Here is a 7,405-nt window from a genome sequence, read left to right as displayed (position 1 = left end):
TCAATATTGAACCGTGGGTGTTGTATGAAAACCTTCCTCGCCTCCTGACATACATGTGGTTTGAGAGATAATCATCAGTGAACTGCTTTGGAAAGGCCTGAAAACAAGGATATGCATAAATATCTTCTCCAGATTAGAAATGGCGCAAAGAAATTAAAAAGACAAGGTATAACCATTAGTACCATCCCGTAGTGAACTGATGTCTTCTTCATTGTGCAGACAAAGACCTTCTTGTTTTTTGTCACTAATTTCTTTATCGTAATAATCTTTCTGAGTGTCTTGACTTGACTGATATTAATGGACAACTCATTTTCACATATGCAAAAAGGGTCAAACAGTGGGTCCAAACCTCTAACAGCAGGACCTACATGTGCAAGACCAAATTGTTAAAAACCTAATATTTAAAAACAAGAAGTGGAAAGGTGTGTTATTAACAACAGGCCTAATATTTAAAACCAAGAAAACGTAGTCATTCAAACTTGTATTGTGCAGGTCTAAGTACGCTAGTTATTGGCCCTGTTTGGACCCATGGGTTAGAGTTAGTTTGGGCTTAGATAGCCCTAAAGTATCCAAACATGAGGGATAGTTTGAGCTAGTTGCGTCAAACCCACCCAAAACAACTATCCCACCCAAGAGGTGCTGATTGAGGCTAGTTCTCCTAGTGCATTTATCGTCCATCTAACACTGTCATCCAAACACCTCTTTGGTTAGAGTTAGTTTAGGGTTAGTCATTGTTGAGTATTATTGTTATTTAGGAAACATAGGATAGTGTAGGTTTTATTCTACCTTGACTTGTACTCCAAGATGACCATGTACTCCTATATATATGCCCACGAGGCTCAAGCAATACAATCAACTATTCCACCAATCTCTCTCTCTCTCTCCCTTTTAACTGTCATGAGCTAGAAACTAACTCTAACCTCTAGCTAAGTTAGAGCATCCAAACAGTGCCATTGTTAAATCAAATGGAAAGGCGTGTTCAATACTCCCTCCGGTCCTTTTTACTCTGCATATAAGAATTATCTAAAGTCAAACTTCATAAAGTTTGAACTTATTTATATGAAAAATATCAACATCTATCATGCTAAAGTTATACAATATGAAAATTTAAGTCATGACACATGTACTGATATTTATTTCATATTGTGAATGTTTGTATTTTATTCTATAAAGTTGGTCAAACTTTAAGAGGACTGACTTTAGACAAATCTTATATGCGAACTAAAAAGATTCGAAGGGAGTATAACATGCTTAACAATAACCAAATATAGTCATTCATAGAGCTATTGTTAAATTTGGTATTGATGAAATTGAACTACACAGTTCATACTAGCACATATAGAACATCACACTATTAATAGCTGAAATAAACAAGGCATACTATAAACAACCAAAGATGGCAATTGAAACTGGACATATGTTAAGTACAAACAACCGAACAACCATAAACCGTAGAAATAAACAAGCCGTAATGCAAGCAACCTAATATAGCAGTAAATACTGGACAGGTTCTCACTACAAAAGGGGTTCGAGAAAACAAATCATGGGTTTCCTCACTTCTCACAGATTGGCTCCCACCTCGTGGTCGCCGTCGATGAGGTCTGAGTTGCCAGCTGAGGATCCCAGGCCAGCGTCGCAGAACGTGTCCTACAAAAATGACAAAAGGGGCTCCATGGCGATGAAGGATGGCAAATAGTTCATAATGAGCCGCAGGAGATCAGCGGCAGGGCCATCGATGAGATCGATGGCTATTGAACACGAAGAGTTGGGGGTGGCAACTTAACCTGTGACATAACCCGCGTCAAGCCATCGGTGTCGACGACCTCGATGTCGTAGCCGGCGTCCGCGGCATGCCAGAATACTCTAGCCCGCTGATTGAAAGGCTTAATCCAGGTCCAGTCATCGTCGCCAGCTTCCTCAGTGGCCACTTGGCCGACATCGGGTGAAGAGGCCGCAGTAAAGCTCTTTTGGGCCATTCACTCCTCGAGCTCCCCGGGAAGCGTAGCCGGGCTTAGGTTGCGACACTCTGGAGTGGGGGAGGGGTGGGGATGGGGATCTCTGGGAAAGGGGGTGTTTCGTAGGCGCCATCTAAGAAACTCAGGGCATCGAGGGTATGTATATCAGAGGGTAAATGATAACCCACAAGTATAGGGGATCATTTGAAGCCTTCTTTGATAAATAAGAGTGTCGAACCCAACGAGGAGCTAAAGGTAGAACAAATATTCCCTCAAGTACCGACCACCGATACAACTCTACGCACACTTATCGTTTGCTTTACCTAGAACAAGTATGGAACTATTTTGCGAGAATAAAACTACGAGTACTTTGCGAAAATAAAACTAGGAATAAATTGCAAGGTAATAAAATATGATAGATTTTGTCAATAAGAAATTCATTTGTCCCTAGGCAATCGATAACAAGTACCGATAATCATTCTTGTGATTTTATATGAGGGAGAGGCATGAGCTAACATACTTTCTCTACTTGGATCATATGAACTTATGATTGGACCCCTAGGAAGCATCCACAACTACTAAAGATCATTAAGGTCGTGAAACCAAACCATAGCATTAAGTATCAAGTCCTCTTTACTCCCATACGCCATAACCCACTTATCCGCGTTTAGGCTGCTGTCACCCCCGCAACACCGACAATAAGCAAACCATGAACATATTGCAATACCCACAACGGGGGCCCCTCACGTTTTCGCGAGACGGAGGGCACCGTAGGACAGCACCATAAATAAAATATACAATCATAACAACCAAGATCACGATATAACCCATAGGACAAAATAGATCTACTCAAATATCATAGGATAACCATAGATCATTAGGAAATAATATATGGATTTGAGCACCATGTTTAAGTACAGGTTACAATAGGGGGAAGAGGGGTTACACCTCTGCATAGAGGGGGAGAAATTTGGTGTTAACGGTATCAAGATTGTTGATGTAGATCACCGTCATGATCCTTGCCCCGGTGGCGTTCCGGTGCCACCGGGAGAGAGGGGGAGAGAGCCCCCTCCTTCTTCTTCTTCCTTGGCCTCCCCCTAGATGGGAGGAGAGTTCCCCCTCTGGTCCATGGTCTCCATGGCGGCGGAGGGGCGGGAGTCCCTCCAAGATTGGATCTCCCTCTCTGTTCTCTTCTGTTTCACGTTCCGCAGATTTGGCCCTTCACGGTTTCTTAAATTCCCGGAGATCCTTAACTCCGATTGAGCTGAAATTTTTACATAATTTTTTCCATAAATTATCTTTCTTGCGCCAGAAGAAAGGCCCCAACCGACCTTTGAGGTGGGCATAAGACACCTCGGCGCGCCTGGGCCCCCAGGCACGCCCTGGTGGGTTGTGGGCACTATGGTCCCCGTTTGCACTGATTCCACCTTCCAAAAATCACATAAATTCCTAAATAATTCTCCGTAAATTTTTATCGCGTTTGGACTTTGTTTGACATGGACTTTCTGCGATACAAAAAACATGCAAAAAACAGGAACTAGCACTGGGCACTGGATCAATTGGTTAGTCCAATAAATCATATAAAAATTTGCCAAAAATATGTGAAAGTTGTATAATACTGGCATGAAACAATCAAAATTATAGATACGACGGAGATGTATCAGCATCCCCAAGCTTAATTCCTGCTCGTCCTCGAGTAGGTAAATGATAAAAAGATAATTTTTGATGTGGAATGCTACCTAGCATGAACTTGATCATATATCTAGTCATGGCATGAATATTAAGACACAAGTGATTCAAAGCAATAGTCTATAATTTGACATAAAGACATCAATACTCAGGCATGCCAATAAACAATCGTGTCTTTCAAAACATCAATGATAAATAAAGTTATCCCTACAAAATCATATAGTCTTGTCATGCTCTGTCTTCTTAACACAAAGTATTTATCATGCACAACCCCGATGACAAGCCGAGCAATTGGTTCATACTTTTTAATGCGCTTTAGCATTTTCACTCTCATGCAATACATGAGCGCAAGCCATGGATATAGCACTATAGGTGGAATAGAGTATGATGATAGGGGTAAATATAGAGAAGACAAAAAAGTAAGAAAGTCTCACATCGATGCGGCTAACCAACGGGCTATGGAGATGCCCATCAATTGATATCAACATGAGGAGTAGGGATTGCCATGCAACAGATGCACTAAGAGCTATAAGTGTATGAAAGCTCAACATGAAAACTAAGTGGGTGTGCATCCAACTTGCTTGCTCATGAAGACCTCGGGCATTTGAGAAAGCCCATCATCGGAATATACAAGCCAAGTTCTATAACGAAAAATTCCCACTAGTATATGAAAGTGACTAAATAGGAGACTCTCTATATGAAAAACATGGTGCTACTTTGAAGCACAAGTGTGGAACTAGCATGCCCCTTCTCTCTTTTTTTTTCTTTTTCTTTTTTTTCTTTTTTTCTTTTTTTTCTCATTGTACGGAGTCTCATCCCGACTTGTGGGGGAACCATAGTCTCCGTCATCCTTTCTCACCGGGACATGCTCTAAAATGAATAATGATGATCATCACATTTCTATTTACTTATAACTCAAAAGAAATAAAAATTACAACTCGGTAACTATAACAAAGTAAGACTCTATATGAATGCCTCTAGCAGTGTACCAGGAGGTGCAATGATCTAGCGTAACATGTATAAAAAATGATGCACGATGGCTGAGCCACAACTACTATGTCAGCTATATGATCATGCAAAGCAATATGACAATGATTGCTCAAGTCATCAAAATGGAAGTGGTGGAAGTTGCATGGCAATATATCTCGGAATGGCTATGAAAAGGCCATAATAGGTAGGTATGGTGGCTGTTTTGAGGAAGATATAATAAGGCTTATGTGTGATAGAGCGTATCATATCACGGGGTTTGGATGCACCGACGAAGTTTGCACCGACTCTCGAGGTGAGAAAGGGCAATGCACGGTACCGTAGAGGCTAGAAAATTGCGAAAAGGTAAGAGTGCTTATAATCCATGGAATCACATTAGTCATAAAGAACTCATATACTTATTGAAAACGTTTATTAGATCTCGAAGCAAAGTACTACTACGCATGCCCCTAGGGGGATAGATTGGTAGGAAAAGACCATCCCTCGTCCCCGACCTCCACTCATAAGGAAGACAATCAATAATAAATCATGCTCCAACTTCATAGCAAAACAAGAGACTATATGTGCATGCTTCGGGAATCACAAACCTTAACACCAATATTCTTACTAACCGCAACCGTTTACTAGTACCTCCCACATGTTATCATCTCTATATCACAAAACTATTGCAAGGAATCAAACATATCATATTCAGTGATCCATAAGTTTTATGTAGGATTTCATGACTAACCATGCAATTGACCAATTCTTGTTGATTCTCTAAATGGATATAAGTGAAGCATGAGATTTCAATTCTTTCTATAAAATACCATGCTCTAATAAGTATAAGTGAAGCAAAAGAGCATTCTACAAATAACGGTTTTCTATGTGAAGAGAAACAGGGAATCCAAACTTCAAATGATATAAGTGAAGCATATGAAGCGTTCTATAAATCCATACTCAAAAGATATAAGTGAAGTGCAGCGAGCATTCTATAAATCAACCATGGATTATCTCATTCCAGCATGGTGCATAAAAGAAAAGTGAAAACTAAATGCAAAAGACGCTCCAAGATTTGCACATATCACATGAACGAAATGAAGACGAAAACATACCGATACTTGTTGAAGAATGATGGGATGCCTTCCGTGGCATCCCCAAGCTTGGACGCTTGAGTCTCCTTGAATATTTACTTGGGGTGCCTTGGGAATCCCTAAAGCTTGAGATCTTGCCTCTCCTCCTCCTCATATCAAGACCTCCTCGATCTTTGATCACTTCATCCACACAAAACTCAACAGAAAGCTCGGTAAGATCCATTAGTATAATAAAGCAAATCACTACTCTAAGTACTATTGCAAACCAATTAATATTTTTTTGCATTGGAGCTACTATAATATAACTTTTCCATGGCTTATACCACCGATAGAATCGACAGTTTCATGAAAACAAGCAAAACAAAGCATCAAAAACAGAATCTGTCTTAAACAGGACTGTCTGTAGCAATCTGAACATGTACCATACTTCTGGTACTCCAAAAATTCTGAAAAATTGGGAAAAAATAAAAAAAATTGTATAGCAAGAGTGTGCAAAAAGTATCAGAAACGTTTGACATCCCAGTAAAATATGAAAATTCACGCGCTACAGCCAAAATTTCCATTTCTGCATCGCACATACCAACAAGCAATCTAATCTTCCTATAGGCAAATCTTGGCGCATTATTTTTATAATACAATGGATTTGTACAAGGCGATACTTATTTTTGTGAGAATCTTCATGAAAAATTCTACATTGTTCCCATGAGCATGAACACAAGTGTTCAAGGTCGACCCTCACTTCTCCAATGCATAATTTCCAATCGCTTCTCTTTTTTCAAAAAGTTTTAAGTTACCCTCTATATTATTTTTTGTTTTTAAACTTTATAAAAGCACTCAACAGAATAAAATGACTCTCTAAAACTTCTGGGTTGTCTCCCTGGCAGTGCTTTCTTTAAAGCCATTAAGCTAGGCATAAATTGCTCAAGTAATGGATCCACCCGGATCCCAAGGTATATCAAAGCCAATTTTAATTAACAATGATTTGGCATTTAGTAATGAGAACAAAGCAACATATATCATGCAATGATGAAGTCTAACTCTCTTCCTATTCATCGGCATGTCATACAAGAACAATTCATGCACATCAAGTAATGGCCAATACATAACATAAGTAGTTTCTTGCAATTTTATCGTGTTGGAAACATAGAGAGGTGGAGATATAGTTCCTCTATCATAATAATTGCAAGTAGGGGCAGCAAGAACATGCATACTATATTCATCAAAGTCATCATGTGCAATGGTAAAAGGCAACCCATCAATATAATCCTTAACAGGTGCAAACTTCTTCGATATAGTGTAGTTTGGAGAATTCAAAATGATAACAGGACTATCATGTGTTGGTGTAATAGCAACAATTTCATTCTTGACATAAGGAATTATAGCAAGTTCATCTCTATAAGTATAATTCATATTGGCATCTTGGCCACAAGCATAGCAAGCATCACGTTCATCAAAAATGGATATTTCAAAAGAATGAATTGGATCATAGAAATTATCATAGCGTTCATCCTTCAATAAGAATGAAGGGACATTAAACAATGTATGAGTTGAAGAGTTACTCTCATTAGAAGGTGGGCACGGGTGATCAATCCGCTGTTCCTCCTTTTGTTCTTCGCTCTCCTCATCATCTTTTTCATCCAATGAGCTCACAGTTTCATCAATTCCTTCTTCCATAGACTCCTGCAAAATATTAGTCTCTTC

This window comes from Triticum dicoccoides, chromosome 5B, assembly GCF_002162155.2.
Source record: "Triticum dicoccoides isolate Atlit2015 ecotype Zavitan chromosome 5B, WEW_v2.0, whole genome shotgun sequence".
NCBI lineage: Eukaryota > Viridiplantae > Streptophyta > Magnoliopsida > Poales > Poaceae > Triticum > Triticum dicoccoides.
Note: the sequence above shows the minus strand (reverse complement) of the source record.